The sequence below is a fragment of the Bubalus bubalis genome, chromosome 12, assembly GCF_019923935.1.
Source record: "Bubalus bubalis isolate 160015118507 breed Murrah chromosome 12, NDDB_SH_1, whole genome shotgun sequence".
Taxonomy (NCBI): Eukaryota; Metazoa; Chordata; class Mammalia; order Artiodactyla; family Bovidae; genus Bubalus; species Bubalus bubalis.
This window is the reverse complement of record NC_059168.1, coordinates 46,694,805-46,717,198: the sequence shown is the minus strand read 5'-3', so window position 1 is coordinate 46,717,198 and position 22,394 is coordinate 46,694,805.

Here is a 22,394-nt window from a genome sequence, read left to right as displayed (position 1 = left end):
TGGATGCAATTCACAATTTTTAAGAGTAAAAGGCACAGTTAAATGTGTCTTTGCATTTACCCTCCCTCTTTAGTTTCTTACAACTTTTGAATTCATGTTGTTGTAGTTCAGTTGCTGAATGGTGTCTGACTCTTTGCAACCATATGAACTGCAGAAAGCTGGGCTTCCCTGTCCTTCACTATCTCCCAGAGTTTGCGGAAACTCATGTCATTGAGCCAATGATACCATCCAACCATCTGTCGCCACCTTTTCCTCTTGCCCTCAGTCTTTCCCAGCATCAAGATCTTTTCCAATGAGTCAGCTCTTCCAGTCAGGTTCCAACATATTGTAGCTTCAGCATCAGTCCTTCCAATGAATAGTCAGGGTTCATTTCATTTAGCATTGATCTGGTTACATCTTCTTACTGTCCAAGGGACTCTCAAGAGTCTTCTCCAGAACCACAGTTCAAAAGCATCAGTTCTTTGGTGTTAAGCCTTCTTTACGATCCAAATCTCACATCTGTACATCATATTACACTTCTACTTAAGAATGCTGAGCTTCCCTGAATATGTGCTGATTTTTGTTCTTTTCAAAATATTTGCTTTAAACTCTGGATTTGTTCTTTTTCAATTTAATTGTGATATTAAAAAACATACAGGAAGAACGGGCAGATATATTAAGTATACAACACATGAAGGTTGACATATATCACTATCTGGATAAAAATATAAACCATGTCACACTCTACAGATGCCTCACTCTTACACTTTGAAAATCAGTAACTACTCCAGCCAAGGACACGGGCATTCTGAGAGTTAGGGGAGAAGATGTCTACCTTCAAGGAAACCTGAGGTCATGGTAGTCTAGGACAGAAGCAGGAGCTGAGATGGGTGGAGCACACAGAAGGCATGAGCATGATTCAAAGCCAGGAAGTTCAGAAGCAGATTTAGTTAACAAACTTAGAAGCTGTGGCTACATGATACCCACATGAAGTTTAAATTTCATCATGGTATTTGTTTCTAATATGAGGATAATTTCCAGATTTTAAGAGAATATACACCAGGATGATTAAGATTCTCCAGACTTGGAATTTCCACCAAAGAGACTGAGGGAAAGAGTTTTCTCAGAACCACAGACCAGTCCCTCCCTGGGGCCCTGACCCTGTCTATGAACAAATGTCTTTGAGTCTAGTGGTGAAGTCACAGTGGGCCAGGCCTGAGCTCCTGGGGTTAGAGGGCAGATGGCTGGTCCTCTAGGGTCAGTGATGCTGAGAACCAAGGGAGAGTCAGCATGGGCTGTCTGTGAGCATCTCAACCAGTGGTGCAGACCCCAGGGAGCTCATGACAGAGACTCCTGGGCTCGGGACCTGAGGCTAATCCCACCTCCTTCCAGGGCTCCCCATCATTTCCTCTTCCCCCAGCTTGTTCTGCACTGAGAGGAGCAGCTGCTCTGACCCTGATTCCCTGGAGGAAGCAGCTGCTCAGCTGAGCCCACAGGGGAGGGGTGTGAGGGGTGTGTTTAGGAACGTACATGTACAGTTCCCATTGAAGGCTCTGTGCACAGAAGTCACATTCAGGGTCCCCAGTCTCCACACTGGTGAGTGTGAGTGTAAAATCCGTCCCAGACCCATGGCCACTGAGCCAGGCTGGGACCCCAGGAGCCTGGGGGACCCCCTATGTCAGTGGGTGAGGAGAGTGTATGGTTTGTTCTGGAAGGAGGGAGGACAGGTGTGTTCATTTCTATGGATGAGATGGGATGGCCTTGCAGGAGATGGAGATGCCTCCTTCCACCACCTCAGACCAGAGGGAGGGGACGGAGTCAGCACAGCAGCCCCAGGAGGAACTGGGGAAGAGGGGAACTTGGCATGAATACAAATATGGAAGAGTAGTTATGAAGGAAAAAAATGAACGTGCCTTATTCACGTAGGTTTTTTTTTTTTACCTATATACAGTTCCATGTAAAATTTTATATAGTTTTAAGTATATGTAACCTGAACAATGACTGAAATATCCTCAGGATGCAGCTAAACCTAAGGATGTGGGCATGATACAATTATAACCTGGTGTGATGTCAACAGTTTGCAGAGTATCTACCACTGGCTGGACCCAAAGCAACCAAGCACTGGAAGATCAGTCAAGTCTCTTGTTGATGTAGGTATCTAATTCTTCTTGGTCATTTTTAAAAGTTTGTGGCTTCATGAAACTATTCTGCATCTTATCACTTAATATGATAAGCATACAAAAATAATTTCCCTCATAGCTACAGATCCTTTGGCTCTGTCTCAATGTCTATTTTATTCCACCTGTGTTGATTACCTTCTCTCAAACTGAGTATTTTTCCTCTTGATAATATATGCCTCAGTGTTTTAATAAAAGTGAGGCTGTAGCGTATACACTTGGAGAAGGCAATGGCACCCCACTCCAGCACTCTTGCCTGGAAAATCCCATAGACAGAGGAGCCTGGTGGGCCGCAGTCCATGGGGTCGCTAAGAGTCGGACATGACTGAGCGATTTCACTTTCACTTTTCGGTTTCATGCACTGGAGAAGGAAATGGCAGCCCACTCCACTGTTCTTGCCTGGAGAATCCCAGGGACGGGGGAACCTGGTGAGCTGCTGTCTATGGGGTCGCACAGAGTCGGACACGACTGAAGCGACTTAGCAGCAGCAGCAGCAGCAGCAGTGTATACACTTAATGTGAATGTAGATTAACGGACATAATTTCCCTAAAAATGTTAGAGATGATTTTAGACTCTGGAATGATTTTTGTCACTCAAAAATAATTTACTTTTGATTCTGGCAAAATGCTAGCTGTTGATTACTTTCATCCAATAAGGGAGACATGACTTTGAGGCTGGCCCTCAGCCTGGTGATTCCTTGCTCTTCCTGGTTCATTTCTTCTCCCAGGTGTGGCCCTTCCCCCATTCTACCTGAAGACTTTGTGCTCATCAGGATCCAACCTTCTCTGTGGTCCTTGGAGACTAATTTTATTGCTGAGAAAAATGTGCCCAGTGTGGAGACTGGGGACCCTGAACGTGACTTCTGTGCACAGAACCTTCAACAGGAATTGTACATGTACATTCCTAAACACACCCCTCCCCTGTGGGCTCAGCTGTTTCCTCCAGGGAATCAGGGTCAGAGATACTGTTGAAAGCTGTGTTTGACTTTGAGGCCTCCACCTTCTCCTTTCTTTGAGGTGTTCAGTTTGTGAGCAGCTGTTACTGAGACAGCAATGTGTTTAAGGGACATTAAAGAGGGTTAATGGAGAAGGCAATGGCAACCCACTCCAGTACTCTTGCCTTGAAAATCCCATGGACGGAGGAGCCTGGTAGGCTGCAGCCCAGGGGGTTGCGAAGAGTCGGACATGACTGAGCGACTTCACTTTCACTTTTCAGTTTCATGCATTGGAGAAGGAAATGGCAACCCACTCCAGTGTTCTTGCCTGGAGAATCCCAGGGACGGGGGAGCCTGGTGGGCTGCTGTCTATGGGGTCGCACAGAGTTGGACACGACTGAAGCAACTTAGCAGCAACAGCAGCAGCAAAGAGGGTTAAATTAGGCTCAGGTCCCTAGGCATCACTATTTCTTAGCTTTTCAGTACATTCTCTCTTTATCAGTATGCTGTCAATCCCTGGAAATGAGATAGAATTAATTATTAAGAATTATCTTGAGCTTCCCCACATCTAGATTTTTTGAGAGAAAGATTATCACTGACATAAGGAAATTCCAGGTGGAGTAAGGTGGGCACAAGGGGGACCAGGATGGATGGAGAGAGGCAGAAGTTTGGGCTTTTGTAGGGCTGTGGAGGGACCTTGTATGGACCTGGGTTTGTGAGTTTTGAGTTTCCCTGTGGCAGTTGCACACATATGGGGCAAAATAGAAAACAGGAGAATAGACTGAGAGGTGTTGATGAACAAATATTAAAAATGGGATCAAACTCCTTCTTACCTGGAACCCCTTTGATGTCTATGTAAAGACTCCACCTGCCACTGTCAGTGCCGGAAGCATGGGCTCGATCCCTGCTAAGGGGAAGATCCTCTGGAGAAGGGAATGACAACCCACTCTAGTATTCTTATCTGGGAAATCCCCTGGACAAAGGAGCCTAGCAGGCTGTAGTTCATGATGTCACAAACAGTCAGACACGACTGACCAACTAAACCTCACAACAAATATATATATTTCTTTTTCCAAATGTGTACACTTCTTTTTAGGTTGTAGGAAATAAGCTATTCCACCACTTGACAAAGTGGGAGTTTCAGAAGATAATGACAATCTATGGAATGATCTGAAATAAAAATATGATGGGAAAGATTGTATCTACATAATTACAAGATGAAGCAAATTGACAATGATAACAAGTATTTACTGAGTGAGAGCCTGGAGAATTCCATGGACAGAGGGGCCAGGAAGGTTACAGTTCAAGGGGTTGCAAAGAATCAGACACGAATGAGTGACTAACACTTTCACTCATGTTTCACTTTCATTTATAAACTTAATTAGTCATACGGTATTTTGTATGTATTCATTTATTTAATTCTTATAACAGGCTTTAGCATCAGTTCAGTTAAGTTCAGTCATTCAGTTGTGTCTGACTCTTTGCAACCCCATGAATTGCAGCACGCCAGGCCTCCCTGTCTATCACCAACTCCCGGAGTTTACTCAGACTCACATCCATCGAGTCAGTGATGCCGTCCAGCCATCTCATCCTCTGTCGTCCCCTTCTCCTCCTGCCCCCAATCCCTCCCAGCATCAGAGTCTTTTCCAATGAATCAACTCTTCCCATGAGGTGGCCAAAGTACTGGAGTTTCAGCTTCAGCATCATTCCCTCCAAAGAAATCCCAGGGCTGATCTCCTTCAGAATGGACTGGTTGGATCTTCTTGCAGTCCAAGGGACTCTCAAGAGTCTTCTCCAACACCACACTTAAAAAGCATCAATTCTTCGGCTCTCAACTTTCTTCACAGTCCAACTCTCACATCCATACATGACCACAGGAAAAACCATAGCCTTGACTAGATAGACCTTTGTTGGCAAAGTAATGTCTCTGCTTTTCAATATGCTATCTAGGTTGGTCATAACTTTTCTTCCAAGGAGTAAGTGTCTTTTAATTTCATGGCTGCAATCACCATCTGCAGTGACTTTGGAGCCCCAAAGAATAAAGTCTGACACTGTTTCCGCTGTTTCCCCATCTATTTGCCATGAAGTGATGGGACCAGATGCCATGATCTTAGTTTTCTGAATGTTGAGCTTTAAGCCAACTTTTTCACTCTCCTCTTTCACTTTCATCAAGAGGCTTTTGAGTTCCTCTTCACTTTCTGCCATAAGGGTGGTGTCATCTGCATATCTGAGATTATGATATTTCTCCCGGCAATCTTGATTCCAGCTTGTGCTTCTTCCAGTCCAGCGTTTCTCATGATGTAACCAGTCTGTTGTTCCATGTCCAGTTCTAACTGTTGCTTCCTGACCTGCATACAGATTTCTCAAAAGGCAGGTCAGGTGCTCTGGTATTCCCATCTCTTTCAGAATTTTCCATAGTTTATTGTGATCCACACAGTCAAAGGCTTTGGCATAGTCAATAAAGCAGAAATAGATGTTTTTCTGGAACTCTCTTGCTTTTTCCATGATCCAGCAGATGTTGGCAATTTGATCTCTGGTTCCTCTGCCTTTTCTAAAACCAGCTTGAACATCAGAAAGTTCACGGTTCACGTATTGCTGAAGCCTGGCTTGGAGAATTTTGAGCATAACTTTAATAGCGTGTGAGATGAGTGCAATTATGTGGTAGTTTTAGCATTCTTTGGCATTGCCTTTCTTTGGGATTGGAATGAAAACTGACCTTTTCCAGTCCTATGGCCACTGCTGGGTTTTCCAAATTTGCTGGCATGTTGAGTGCAACACTTTGACAGCATCATCTTTCAGGATTTGAAATAGCTCAACTGGAATTCCATCACCTCCATGAGCTTTGTTCATAGTGATGCTTTCTAAGGCCCACTTGACTTCACATTCCAGGATGTCTGGCTCTAGGTGAGTGATCACACCATTGTGATTATCTTGGTCATGAAGATCTTTTTTGTACAGTTCTTCTGTGTATTCTTGCTACCTCTTGTTAATATCTTCTGCTTCTGTTAGGTCCCTACCATTTCTGTCCTTTATTGAGCCCATCATTGCATGAAATGTTCCCTTGGTATCTCTCATTTTCCTGAAGAGATCTCTAGTCTTTCCCATTCTGTTGTTTTCCTCTATTTCTTTGCATTGATTGCTGAGGAAGGCTTTCTTATCTCTTCTTGCTATTCTTTAACTATGCTTTAGCATAGTTACTCTTATTTTCCTTCAATAAGGATCAATAAACCAAGGAAAAGAGGCTTTCAGGTGGCACTAGTAGTAAAGAAACCACTTGCCAATATGGAGATGTAGGAGATGTGGGTTTGATCCCTGAGCCTACGTCTTCTGCTGGAGAAGGAAATGGAACCCACTCCAGTATTCTTGCCTGGTGAATTCCATGGGCAGAGGAACCTGGTGGGCTTTCAGTCCATGGGGTCGCACAGAGTCAGACACGACTGAGCAACTAACACTTCACACTTAAAGTCAAAAGTGATTCCTATAATTTTGAAAAATATATTCAAGACACTCTAGAAAAGAAAACATCAAATTAAATCACATACACTGATATCTGAACCAACTAATTTCTCAGTAACTACTTGTTTTCCTCTCTGGTTAACACAAATGGAAAGTTCAGAATAGAAAAGACACATGGGATGAATGAAGTATTTAGTGGCCCTTCCTTATCTTACAATAAAAATACATGGCCTGCATAGATAAGTGAGAACAGTGATTTTCTGCCTTAAGGAAGCATTGGCCTCACAGGAGTGAACTCATCTACTTAGTCACTTTTGGCCAGAAGCCAGGGATCCCCAAAGTCCAAATGCACTTTGAAGTACTAGCTGTCCCATCTTTCAGTGCTTCCAGAAATTTGCATATTTATCCTTCTAGAGCAAGGCCTGATCAATCAGAGAATAAGAGTCAGATATTAAAAATAAATACATGAATAAAAAATAAATGCTCTCACTAGGAATACTTATCCTAGTCAATTAGGAATACTATCCCCCCATAGATTGGCTGTCTATTCTGTAATCCTTACAGCCTTATGTGAAGTCTGAAGCTGTTTATTAGAATGTTTAGAAATCTATTATTCCAGGTAATAGCATCAAATATTTTATTATATTATAAATATAAAGAGGAATCGCCTCTTGGCCTTTTGGCTAAGATCAAGTGTATAAATAAAAGAGGAAACATCTTTGGTTCTATTGTGTTTTTTTAGGGGTAGTTTTCTTACTTGTCATTATCTCCGTAAATCACAAATTCTATGACCTGTTTGATGAAGTTATCAACAAGATTGTGCCTCATATGAAACAAAAATCTACTTGAAAAGAAAAAAATCTACTTGAAATTCAAGGGATCATTGTCAACATACCATGAATGTGAATTTCACAGGATGCAAATATTTAACTTTTAACATTAGAAAACTTGTTTCCACTCATGCCCTCTGGATTCCTACAGACTTAGAAATATTTTAAAGACAATATATCAATTTGATGGGAGTTTTAGATACATGGAATAAAAAGAAAATTCCCCTAGATGGAGCAAGTACTATATTTAGTCCTACACACTAATGTTAGGATGGAATATAATCAGATTCCTCTCAGTTTATTTAAGTTACATGTCTATTCTGTGTAAATGCTTATAATGCCTGTATGTGTGTCAAAGGGAGTCATAGACCCACTGTTGGACTTGAATTCATGATATATAATATGTGCCAAACATCAATATAGCAAATAGGTACATATGCATCTGCATATAGATTATATAGGACTATTTTTCATAAATCAGTAACTTGCACATGTGGCTGCATTTGAGAAATGCTCTGAGCAGATGAAGGTACCTAGAGGAGCTAGGGCAGCCCAGCCTCACCCATCTGCTCTCCTGGTTGGTTTATGTTTGGGTGTGTAATACTGTGGGAGGTCTACTGTTATCCTGTTTACAGTAATAAGTTGCAAAATCATCAGCCTTCAGGCTGCTGGTGGTGAAGGTGTAATCTGCCCAGATCCACTGCCACTGAAATGGGATGGGACCCCTGTGTACACACTGGTTGTGTCATAGACGAGGAACTTAGGAGCTTTCCCTGGTTTCTCTTGATACCATTGTAAATTATTTCTAACGCTTTGACTGGCCCGACAAGTGATGGAGACTCTGTCTCCTAGAGATGCAGACAGGGAAGATAGAGACTGAATCATCTGGAGGTCACACCTGGCAGATGAGATTGGAAACACAAAAACATATCTCCATAGGATTAATCAAGTTATAAGAGGACTTCCCTGAAGGGCCAGGCAGTACTGACCACACTGGACTGAACAAACCCCCAGTGTTCTCCCTCCTTTCCTGGGAGCCAGAGCAGTAGGAGACCGAGGAGCTGCCTGGGAGCCCTCATGTTCACTGTGCGTTCTGACCAGGACGCGGACTCCTGCCCAGGCTGTGACCAGACTATGAGGAAGTGTCCAGGGCAGTGGGCTGTGCTCTGGAAACATGTAAATCATCAGGGAGTGGCAGGGCTGGACGAAGCTTCAGGGCTGGCTGAGCTCAGTAAGAGCTCAGGGGCTGGGAGTGCCTGGGTCTGGGTCCCACAGGGCAGCACACACTTGCCTCAGAGAATTACTTCCCCCTGGGGGTCACAGGACACAGTCAGTCCATTGTCCGGTGAGTACAGATTTCTTTTGATTTCTTCAGGATCCATGACATGCTTTCTTGGTCTCTTTCCTTCTAAGACAGGGTCTGAATCAGGTACGGCACTCAAAGGAATTTAACAGGCTCCTTTTATTTAATACCAGTGGATATTATTGGAGCCACAGAGGCTTCCCCTTGCTGGATTCCCTGATATTCTTGGTGGGAGAAATTGTCATCACCACCAGTCAGAGAGGCAGTGAGGTAGAAGAACAGTAAAATGTGTGTGTCATGATTGGTCAGTAAGCGCCCAGATTCCAAGCATCTCCATTGCTTCCTGTTATCCCAGCTGAGCACTGTGACCTCCGTATTGACTGCTCTGTCCCAACATGTCCTCCAAGGCCACCAAGGCAGGGACTTAGTCCCTCCATACCTGACAATTTTCAGCTATGTTCTAACTCCAAACGCCTTTATACACATCCATGCTCTGTGTGTCCTAACCTCCTTGAATGACTGTTCATGTCTTTCTTTCCCTTTAACCCAAGCTATTGCCTTCAGGGGGGCTTCCCTGGTGGCTCAGAGGTTAAAGCTTCTGCCTGCAATGTGGGAGACCTGGGTTCAATCCCTGGGTCGGGAAGATCCCCTGGACAAGGAAATGGCAATTCACCCCAGTATTCTAGCCTGGAGAATCCCATGGGTGGAGGAGCTATGGTCCTCTCCCAGCCAATGATTGATTTTATGTCCCCGAATCCATTTGTTTCCAGCTCTGCCTGTTTCCCCCACCCCCATGTCTTAAGAGCTGGCAGTTCTCAGGGCATGTGCAGGGTGATGGGGCTCAAGAAGTGGGAGGAAGACAGCCTCGGAGGAAGGTGAAGATGGAAGCCTTGCACACGAGGCTGGAGCCAGACGGTGTGGGCAGGGCATGGACACAGGCCTGACGGGAGCCCAGGATGGGATGTTGCAGCAAAAGTGGTGGGTGTCCATCCTGGGGGTGGAGCCACTGCTGGACCAGAGCAGGGTGTTGAGTTGGAAGGAGCTGAGGAAGCCATTCATATATCCAGGGACGCCAGTCCTGGTTATCTCACCAACAGTCACCGATTCTTTCTCCAGTTAGAAAGAATATCCCTGGGGTTGGAGTCTGACCAGGATGAACTCAAAAGCCAGGATCAGCCCAAATCCAGGAAGATCAGCACTCTCCAAAGTAGGATGAAGACCGAGGCCACATCCCCTGGAGTTGCTGTGAGCTGCAGAGAGGACAGGCAGGAGGAAATGGTGGATGAAGATGAAACCACCTCTGCCATCAGTCAACAAGAGCAGGGAGTCCGCAAACCCTCCTGTGTGGCTGCAAAGACTGAGAAGCTGTGTCTACAACACACAGCGGGAAGCCAGTCTGCTCACAGTGGTTTTTGTGTTTTCTGTGTCCCTGAGGACTCGGGGATCAGTTGTTACATAGACCACTGTTAGATCAGAAAAGTGTAACTTGATAGAGTTTAGTACCTTTTATTCCCTAGGAATTGTTCTCTAAAATTCCCATGAAAGCAGTACTCGGTCTCTACAGATAATGAAAATCTTATACTGTAGAATATGGAAGGGATTTTGAAATGTATGTTAATACAGCATGTAGCCATTTCTGTTACCAAATTCACCAGTATTCTCTTTGTTAGATAATACTTGAGAGACTGTGTTTGAGTGTGTGAATGTGAGGGTTGAGTGTGTGAATGTGAGGGTTGAGTGTGTGTGTGTTCTCTCATCCTTTTTTTCTTCTCCTCCCATTCCTGAACAAAATAATATTCAACGTTTCATCACAAAGATTATTTACAGATTTAATTTATGCTTCAGGTTAAGGGGTTTTAATGATTTCAATTTGAACCTTTGGAAAATTTTATGAAATTATGAACTTTCATGTAGGAACTGTGCTGAGTTAGACAATCTGAGGCCTACAATTGTTATGTTTATCTAGTTTTAAAACCTGATTTATTTTAAACAATGATTCCTTAATATTTCCTGTGATTTAATGGTTTTGGGGGTGAAATATGTTATTTTCAACTTTCTACCCATTTATATTGATTCAAGTTCAAAGAATCAAAACTTAAAAATTTTAAGTTCAAATGATCAGAAAAGTCCAGAGCTTAGGCCTTAGGAAGGCTTCACACATTTACTCATGTACCAAGCACATTCAGGCTCCATGCACAGCAGGGTAGAAGTGGGGATTGAGCAGAAAGGGGAGGCTGCTATGGCTGTGGCCAGAGTTTCTGCCACATTTTTAGCTTCACTGTGGATTGAAATTAGATGGGAAGGACAGATTCCAAAGTTATCTTTACAAGTGGGTTGTGATTAAATGGTACCTGAGGATGTCCATGAAGTCCAGTTTCAAATGTTTAGCTAACAAGGTCAGCTTCAGCAGCTCTGGAAATATGGTCCCCTGAGATTGATCCCGCTTAGAAGAAGGTAGAGATGGGCTCTGAGGATGCAACCATCTCAACGGGGTGGGGCCAATGTCACCCTTATAGCCACAGTGTGCAGGACACATGGAGGGTTTCTGCACCACTCAGCATAGCTGCAGCTCTTCCCCAGGTCACACCTGAACCCGTTCAAGCATTGAGGGCTTCATGTTGAAAATGGGACAGCAGCATTATTAACTTTCTCAGTCTATTTCCTACATCTAGCCAAGGACACGTGTTTATTGTGGTGTTTGTCTGCCATCTAGGGGCCTTGAAAGTTTTGTCCTTACTTGATTGCATACATCGGCAAAGCAGCAGAGTATCCAAGACATCCCTGGTAGTTTGTATTCACCTACGATGCACCTGAAATTGATCACATCTCCAGTACATCGTGTTGTTAACTGTCTTTTTCTCTGTCACAGTGTAGCCTGAGGAAATCTTGATGATCTGAACATTCTACACTGAATTCCACTACACAAGCCTTATTGAACAATACATTAAGTAGACCTGACCAGAAATAAATTGCTAAGACTCAGGTTGACTTGCAAAAATATATGTCTTCTATAAGGTGAAATGTAAGTCTTTCCAAAATTCATGAGCCTGCTACATTACTATGTTGGGGATCCACGTGTCTAAGGCAGGCTGGCTTATCCTTTTAGAGACCAACAAGCTGTATCTTGTTCCTGGGGCCACTAACAGTGAAATACGGTATTTTTGATGCTTCTGTGGAGTGTTGAGACAACACATGACCTCAATGAGTACATCACTCCATCCCATCCATCTCTGCTGCAAGTGCTGCTCCATCATGTGGGTGCAGGGCAAGAAAGGACTCTGCATCAGGCTCAGGCAGCACTGTGATTGGCTCCACCATTTGGACCACATCACGTGGTGAGGCTGCATCTGTGTTAGACTATGATGCTGTGTGCACAGTCTGAAAATTGCTGATATATAGTCACATCATAGATTTCTAGGGTTCTAGTGAAAAACCATACTGTGATCAAAAACAAACAGAAAAACTAGCATTGATAAAAAATCAGCTCCCAGAATGTCAGGGACCTCTATACACTGGTCTATAAAACAATAAGCAGCTATGTGATTGAGCTGCCTGTTAAAACCTTTGAATTTCAGATCCAACAGAGTCTCAGTATGGATGGGTCTCAGTGGCAATCTATCTTAGGCTGGAGGTGGTTCTTATAGGATTGGATCTAAGCAAATTCAACAGGTGCACTTCATCTTAATGGACAGGTATCTCAGGTTCCCCTATCACCTTATATTTGGGCTTTATGGGAGTGGTGAATCAGCTAATTCCACACGGGAAAACAAAGTGAAAAGTATCCAGGCTTTCTCCAAGGCTAAGTTAACATCATGTGTTGGTTTGAATAAAGATGTATAATTTCCACGCTACAGCCCAATTAATGGCAGGTGTGAAACAAGATGTTAAGCTAGCAGGTATTTTAACAGTGCACATAGATATCATCTTAAACTGGACAGAGAAGTGGCCCAAGATAAGAGTTTACAGCAATTTCAGGGCAGCTGGTTAATCAAAGAGAAGATTGGCAGATCAGAGATCAGCAGTCTGGGGAAAAGGAATGTAGATAAACCCAAGGAAGTGGGCATGATGTAATTGCAACTCATGTTAAATCAATGTTCTACAGAGCAGCGACCACAGACCAGACACCTAATAACTAAGCAATGAAAGGTTTTTACATCTCTGAGCAGATGAGTTCTTACATCTCAGGCAACTCAGTCACTGGCGCCAGAATGTGACATAACTACCATAGTATTTTCTCTCCATGTCCATGAATACAGAGGTCCAGGTGACATGGATGGAGGCTGTGCAAACATCCAACAACAGGAGCCCACATCCACTATGTACACCACCTCCACACGCACCTCCCCCCCCCCCCATATCCATTTTGTCTGCCACCCCTATCAGTACAGATCCAAAACTGTCACCTATCAATGTTCTGAGCTTTAGGGATCAATACCAGCAGCCACATGGTGGTACTTTGTTTCCATATCACTTCCTCCTTGAGGAGTTGTGATGCATCATTCCTGGGATTAGCTGTAATCTGTGTAGAGTTTACCCTTCCCTGCCCTTCTAGCCTCAGCCAGTATTATGGTCTACAGATTCACAGAACCTATGGTTTGCCCATAAGAGAGGCCATTGGATCAAGGAACTTATTTTGTGAAGAAAGTCATAGGTAACAATAGACATGTATTCAGAGCACCCCTTAATCCTGCCAAACACTTGATGCCTGAGATGTAGACAAGACACTCATGGTCCAGAGCCCTCACTGCAAACTATTCCTCTGAGATCTCCACCGTCTTCTTCTTACACAGACTCAGAGCATCTGCTGTCAGTTCCCCAGAAAAGCTGTACTTTGACCAGCTGAGCCACCCAGGGAAGGAGGTTTGTGTTCAGGGCTGTATCACTGTGGGAGGATCATATGTATGCTGAAAACAGTAATAGATGCCAGCATCCTCAGTCTGCACTCTGCTGATTTTAAGTGTGAAATCTGTCCCTGACCCACTGCCAGTGAACCTGTCTGAGACCCCAGTGTCACGGTTGGAAACCTGATAGATCAGTCACTGTGGAGACTGGCCTGGTTTATGTTGAAACCAGTTCAAATAGGTTTTTCCATCACTATGCAGGAGGCTCTGACTTGACTTGCAGGAGATGGAGGCCGTCTCTCCAGGGATGACAGACAGGGAGAGTGGAGTCTGGGTCAGCACTACATCCCCACTGGATCCTAAAAGAAACAGAGAATTAGAAAGTTACAAAGCAACTGTTTAAGAAAGCAAACATTTTCACTATTTCCATTTTCTTATTTATTTCAGCTGAAATGTTAGTACTACTTTGTTTTACTCTCATTTTCTGTGATTTTGAGTCATACAGCAAAATTGTACAATAACAACAGTTAATCTGACATCTGTAAAGTTTAAAGAGACCACTAAACATCACCCACGCCATCCCCACCTCCCTGTCACCAACTTGACCAGAACACAGGACTTTCTTCCTTCTGGAACCTTCCTCACTCTAACAGATCTAAGCATCCCATGCCCATCTGCAGGACAAGTCACACACATCTAATATGCAGAGAACACACATGGAGAGCAGTGCTGCCCCAGAGCTCACCCCCATCCTCCTTCTCATGCCCCTCCGTCCTTACCTGGGACCCAGAGCAGGAGGAGCCCCAGGAGCTGAGCAGAGAACCTCATGTTCAGAAGTGTGAACTGAGGAGTCCTGATAAGTCAGAGCAAGACCAGAGCTGAGCTTTTATCTCAGACTTGCAAGGGAAGGTCTTCCTTGGGGAGCAACATGCAAATTTCCATGTGGGGGCAGCGGTGTGGACAGAACCAAGGCGAGGGTGGGAGGGGTCAGCTTGAGCATAGTGAAATAAAGGTCTTCTGTGTTGATATGTAAGCTATGTGCTGTATCCCGCTCATCCATAGATGAACTGGACAAAGTAAGACAATAAATTCACTGCAGTGCTTGCCCAGGCTTTCTATGCCCTCTAAGCTCTTCAACTCCTCCAGGATCTTCACTCAACACTCACTCTTATACTCAAAAAATGTTTTCCTAAACAGGCACAGCTCCTCTGAAGGTTTAATAATTTTTCCACTGAACACATGGGAAGTTTTTCCTACTTTGGCCCTATAAGAATGCCTAGTTCACTGAGAAATGGGGAGTGGAGAACATGGGAAGAATCTGGGAACAAATCCAGATTCTAGTCCCTTAAGTTCTAGTTCATGCTGCTGCCTTTGAATGAGAATTTGTATGGTATACCAAGATTGCAAAGGAAATAATTTTCTCCAATTTTTCATCTCAGTAAGGAGGTGTATCTGAAAAAAAAAGAAAACTATAAACAGAATTCTCAAATTTAATGCTTTTTCTTACATAGTCCATGATTTCAGGAATTTAAAAGTTCTTATAATTATATGAAAGGAATAGTCAACGCACTGTGAAAAAAAACCATCAAATTGAATGACTTAAACTGATATCTAAAATCAACTAAATTCTCTGTAACCATTTCTTTTCATCTCCCATTAACTCAGATGAAAGGTTCAGAACAGGAAAAACACAAGGGATGGATAAAGTATTTTTTGCCTTTCCTTATCTTATAAAAGAGAAATACACTGCCTTCATGAGTAAGTGAGAATGGTGATTTTCTGCCTTAAGGAAGCACTGGGCCCATAGGAGTAGATTTCATATCTCAGTCACTTTTGAGCAGAATCCAGGGATGACCTGAAGTCCAAACACTCTCTGACACATCAGCTGAACCCATTTTTCAGTGCTTCCAGAAATTTTCAGGTTGGCTTCTGTAAAACAGTGATTAGACCAAGCAGAGAATAAGAATCAGGCATTAAAAATAAATACATACATTAAAAATAGATAATATCTGAGCTCCCTTGAGGAAAGAAGATATTATAAGTTTAAAAAAGAACTATAGACCTTGATAAATTGCTAGCAACTTCCTTGTCCAGATGTTACTCACATTACATACCCTTTTCCTGATCAGTCAGAAACATCTTGAACCCAAGATTGCGTCTCTATCCTGGAATCCTCACAGCCTATGTGAAATATAAAGCCAGTTATTAGAATGTATAGAAATCTATTATTTCACATAATTGTATCAAAATAATTTATTATTTTATAAATATAAGGAGAAATATAGATAACCTTATATATGCAGATGACACCACCCTTATGGCACATAATAAAGAGGAACTAAAGAGCCTCTTGATGAAAGTGAAAGAGGAGAGTGAAAAATCTGGCTTAAAGCTCAACATTCAGAAAACTAAGATAATGGTATCTGGTGTCATCACTTCATGGCAAATAGATGGGGGAAACAATGGAAACAGTGAAAAACTTATTTTCTTGGGCTCCAAAATCAGTGCAGATGGTGACTTCAGCCATGAAATTAAGATGCTTGATCCTTGGAAGAAAAATTATGACAAACCTAGACAACATAAAAAGCAGAGACATTACTTTGCTGACAAAGGTCCATCTGGTCAAAGCTATGGTTTTCCAGTAGTCATGTATAAATGTGAGAGTTGGACCATAAAGAAGGCCAAGCAATGAAGAATTGATGCTTTTGAACTATGGTGTTGGAGAAGACTCTTGGACTGCAAGGAGATCAAACCAGTCAATCCGAAAGGAAATCAATCCTGAATATTCATTGGAAGGACTGATACTGAAGCTGAAACTCCAATACTTTGGCCACCTGATGCAAAGAGCTGACTTATTAGAAAAGACCCTAATGCTGAGAAAGATTGAAGACAGGAGGAGAAGGGGACAACAGAGGATGAGATGGTTGGATGGGATCATCAACCCAATGGACATGAGTTTGAGCAAACTCTGGGAGATGGTGAAGGACAGGGAAGACTGGCGTGCTGCAGTCCATGGGGAGGCAAAGAGTCAGACATAACTGAGTGACTGAACAACAACAAAGAGAAGAGATCTTTAATTCTCTTATAACAATATAGTAAATAAATGCTGGTCACAATAACCCTAAGCATACAACACCTTTTTGTTTGAAACATACAATAATGTTTCAAGATTGCATACAATCATTTGTCTTGGTATAAACTAAATTTCTGGGCTTCCCTGGTGGCTCAGTCGATAAACATACTGCCTGGTGGCTCAGTAGATAAACACAATGCAGGAGACTCAGGTTCAATCCCTGGGTTGGAAAGACCCCTGGAGGAGGGCGTGGCAACCCACTCCAGTATTTATGAGAATCCCATGAACAGGGGAGCCTGGCAGGTTACAGTCCATAGTGTCAAAAAGAGTCTGACAGTACTAAAGTGACTGAGCACGCATGCACAAGCTAAACTTGTGGTGTTGGTGACTACACTTCCAGTGTTGGGAGTTCACTAAACTCAGAGCATATGAAAAAAAAAGAAGAGATAATGAGAAACATATGAGAAAATATATCTGTGTTAAAGACTTGCAGAGATAAAAGAAAGCAGAGATATTTAGAGAGAGAATAAGAGGAGAGAGGAGTCACGATATGAATTTACAGCCTCTCAGCATCAAAATCTTTAAGGTTGGGGGGCAGTCCTAAAATGGCAGAGGAATAGGATGGGGAGACCACCTACTCCCCCACAAATTCACCTAAATATCATTTGAAGTCTGAGCAAATTCTATGCAACAACTTCTGAATGCTGGCAGAGGATACCAGGCACCTAGAAAGGCAGCCCATTCTCTTCTAAAGGAGGTAGGACAAAATATAAAAGATAAAAAGAGAGACAAAAGAGTTAGGGACGGAGACCCGTTCAGGGGAGGGAGTCATGAAGGAGGAGAAGTTTCCAAACACCAGGAAACCCTCTCACCAGCGGGTCTGTGGGGAGTTTTGGAATCTCAGAGTGCAACATAACTGGGAGGGAAAAAAACCCCCACAAATTACACACCTAATCGCAACTCCCAGCGGAGAAGTAGCGCAGATGCTCACATCCACCATCAGCAAGCAGGGGCTGAACAGGGAGGCACGAGCTGCATGCTTAGGCTAAGGACTGGGCCTGAATGCCCTGAGGACAATCTGAGGGAGCTAATGTGAGATAGCAATCCAAACTGTGGGATAGCCAATGAGAAAAAAAAAAAGATATAGAGAGAACTTTCCCGCAAAAAGCTTTAGCCTAAGGCACAGCCGGGCCTGCTCTCAGAACAAAGGACTGAGCAAATACTAGAGGAGAGCTAGCCGGCTGTGGATTGGCCCATCCCCCAGCTGAAGGGAGGGAGGAAGGCAGGCGGCAGCCAGAGCCGGAAGGCGAGGGGCAATCTCGGCCCCAGAGATGGCATCCTCCACCAAACTGTGAGCAGGCTCCCAGTTACTAACCAAGTCTTCCTGGGATCCTGGACGGTTGACATCCACTAGGAGGGTCACAGTCAGAGATCAGCTTCCCAGAGGAGACACACGGCACACCTGAGATGGCACTCTTGCTGCACACCCAAAAAACCAAGGGTCTGGGACCAGGGAGGTGATAAGACACACCACTCAGCTGGGAGAGCACACTCGCCAAGCACCTGGTTGCCTGAGCTGCTCGGACCTGGGAAGGGCACAAAACGCAGGCCCAACTGAGTCTGTGCCTTTGTGGAGTACCCGAGAACCTGAGCCTGAGCAGCTTAGACCTGGGAAGTGCGTGTAACCCAGGGCCCGCTTTAGACAGTTCCCCGGCAGAGCAACCTGGAGCCTGAGCAGTGTAGACCGGAAAAGCACACACGCCATGAGTGGGGGCAAACCCAGTGGGGCCCAGACACTGTGAGAACTCCTCACACACGCCAGTGATATTTGTTTATGGTGTTCCTCCCTACCCACAGCACAACTGAACAAGTCAACCTAAATAAGTGACTACCTTCGCCCCCTTGTGTCAGGGTGGAAATTAGACACTGAAGAGACTTGCAAACAGAGAAAGCCAAAATAAAGAAGAGTGAACCGTTTTGGAAGTGACAAGTGCAACAGATTACAGCCCTGTAGTTAGCACTGACTACATTGGAAGGGGCCTATAGACCTTGAGAAGAAGTATAAGCTGGAACAAGGAACTATCTGGAACTGAACTGACCCCACACTGCCCTCAACAGCTTCAGAGAAATTCCTAGATATATTTTGCTATTATCATTTAAAATTTTTAAAATTTAAAAAATGTTTAAGTTCTCTAATACTCCTTTAATTTTCATTTTTATAACCTACTATTACCTTGCAAAAGAGAAAGACCCTATTTTTAAAGCAAATTTCATATATATATATTTTATAATTTTTGTGATTTTGTTTAGTTTCTTTAATATTGTATTTTTTAGAGTCTAACGTTTACTCTAGATTTTTAATCTCTGATTTTTGGTTTTTGTTATCAATTTTGTACCTTTAAGAATCCAATCTTCAGTACCCAGTTTTACTTAGGAGTGTGATTACTGGCTTAATTGCTCTCTCCCTCTTTTGACTCTCCTTTTTCTCCCCCAGGTCACCTCTATCTCTTCCCTTCCCCTTCTCTTCTCTACTTAACTCTGTGAATATCTTTGGGTGTTTCAGCCTGTGGAGAACACTTAGGGAACTGATTACTGGCTAGATCTGTCTCTCTCCTTTTGACTCCCCCTCTTCTTCTCTTGGTCAACTCTATCTCCTTCCTCCCTCTTCTCTTACCTATGGAACTCTGTGATCCTCTCTGAGTGTTCCAGACTGTGGAGTGCACATAGGGAATTGATTACTGGCTAGACTGCTCTCTCCCCTTTTGATTCCCCCTCTTTTCCTGGTCACATCTATTTCCTTCCTCCCTCTTCTCTTCTCCATGTAATTCAGTGAACCTCTCTGGGTGTCCCCCACTTTGGAGAACTTTTCACCATTAACCTAGATGTTTTATTGTTGGTGCTGTATGGATGGAGAAGTTTTGAGGCTACTGTAAGAATAAGACTGAAAGCCAGAGGCAGGAGGCTTAAATCCAAAACTTGAGAACACCAGAAAACTCCTGACTCCAGAGAACATTAAGCGATAAGAGCTCATCCAAAAGCCTCCATACCTACACTGAAACCAAGCTCCACCCAAGAGCCAACAAGTTTCAGAGCAAAACGTATCAACCTAATTCTCCAACAACGCAGGAACATACCCTAAGCATTAAAATACAGGCGGCCAAAAGTCACACCAAACCCATAGATACCTCAAAACTCACTACCAAACACTTCATTGCACTCCAGAGAGAGGAGATACAGCTCCACCCACCAGAACACAGATGTAAGCTTCCCTAACCAGGAACCCTTGACAAGCCACTCATCCAACCCCACCCACAGGGAGGAACCTCCAAAATAATGAGGAACCACAAACTTCCAGCATACAGAAAGGCCACCCCCCAACACAGCAATCTAAACAAGATGAAAAGGCAGAAAAATATTCAGCAGGTAAAGGAACATGATAAATGCCCACCAAACCAAACAAAAGAGGAAGAGATAGGGAGTCTACCTGAAAAAGAACTCATAATAATGATAGTAAAAGGGATCCAAAATCTTGAAAACAAAATGAAGTTATTGATAAATAGTCTGGAGACAAGGATTGAGAAGATGCAAGAAATGTTTAACAAGGACCTAGAAAAAATAAAAGAGTCAATCAATAATGCATAATGCAATAACTGAGATAAAAAACACTCTGGATGGAACCAACAGTAGAATAACAGAGGCAGAAGATAGGATAAGTGAGGTGGAAAATAGAATGGTATAAATAAGTGAAGCAGAGAGGAAAAAAGAAAAAAGAATTAAAAGAAATGAGGACAACCTCAGAGACCTCTGGGACAGTGTCAAAAGCCCCAACATTTGAATCATGGGAGTCCCAGAAGAAGACAAAAAGAAAGGCTGTGAGAAAATACTTGAGGAGATAATAGTTGAAAACTTCACTAAAATGGAGAAGGAAATAGCCATCCAAGTTCAAGAAACCCAGAGAGTCCCAAACAAGATAAACCCAAAGTGAAACACCCCAAGACACATATTAATCAAATTAACAAAGATCAAACACAAAGAACAAATATTAAAAACAGCAAGGGAAAAGCAACAAATAACACAAAGGGGATTCCCATAAGGATAACAGCTGATCTTTCAATAGAAACTCTTCAGGCCAGAAGGGAATGGCAGGGCATACTTAAAGTGATGACAGAGAAAAAACTACAACCCAGATTACTGTACTCAGCAAGGATCTCATTCAGATATGAAGGAGAAATCAAAAGCTTTACAGACAAGCAAAAGCTGAGAGAATTCAGTACCACCAAACCAACTCTTCAACAAATGCTAAAGGATCTTTTCTGGACAGGAAACACAGAAAAGGTTTATAAACTCAAACCCAAAACAACAAAATAAATGGCAAAGGGATCATACTTATCAATAATTACCTTAAATGTAAATGGATTGAATGACCCAACCAAAAGACAAAGACTGGCTGAATGGATACAAAAACAAGACCCCTATATATGCTATCTACAAGAGACCCACCTCAAACCAAGGGAAACATACAGACTGAAAGTGAAGGGCTGGAAAAAGATATTTCACATAAATGGAGACCAAAAGAAAGTAGGAATAGCAATACTCATGTCAGATAAAATAGACTTTGAAAATAAAGGCCATGAAAAGAGACAAAGAAGGACACTACATAATGATCAAAGGATCAATCCAAGAAGAAGATATAACAATTATAAATATATAAGCCCCCAACACAGGAGCACTGCAATATGTAAGGCAAATGCTAACAAGTATGAAAGGGGAAATTAACAGTAACACAATAATAGTGGGAGACTTTAATACCCCACTCACATCTATGGATAGATCAACTAAACAGAAAATTAGCAAGGAAACACAAACTTTAAATGATACAATGGACCAGTTAGACCTAATTGATATCTATAGGACAACTAACCCCAAAACAATGAATTTCACCTTTTTCTCAAGTGCACGTGGAAACTTCTTCAGGATAGATCACACCCTGGGCCATAAATCTAGCCTTGGTAAATTCAAAAAAATTGAAATCATTCCAAGCATCTTTTCTGAGCACAATGCAGTAAAATTAGATGTCAACTACAGAAAGAAAAAAAAAAAAAACTATGAAAAATACAAACATACGGGGGCTAAACAACACACTTCTGAATAACAAACAAATCACAGAAGAAATTACAAAAGAAATCAAAATATGCATAGAAATGAATGAAAATGAAAACACAACAACCCATAAACCTATGGGATTCAGTAAAAGCAGCGCTAAGGGGAAGGTTCATAGCAATACAAGCTTATCTCAAGAAACAAGAGAAAAATCAAATAAATAGCCTAACTCTACACCTAAAGCAACAAGAAAAAGAAGAAATGAAGAACCCAGGGTAGTAGAAGGAAAGAAATCATAAAAATAAGGGCAGAAATAAATGAAAAAGAAACAAAGGAGACCATAGCAAAAATCAACAAAGATAAAAGCTGGTTCTTTGAAAAGATAAATAAAATAGACAAACCATTAGCCAGACTTATCAAGAAAAAAAGGGAGAAGAATCAAATCAACAAAATTAGAAATGAAAATGGAAAAATCACAACAGACAACACAGAAATACAAAGGATCATAAGAGACTACTATCAGCAACTATATGCCAATAAAATGGGCAACTTGGAAGAAATGGACAAATTCTTAGAAAAGTATAACTTTTCAAAACTGAACAAGAAAGAAATAGAAAATCTTAACAGACCCATCATGATTGAAACTGTAATCAGAAATCTTCAAACAAACAAAAGCCCAGGACCAGATGGCTTCTCAGCTG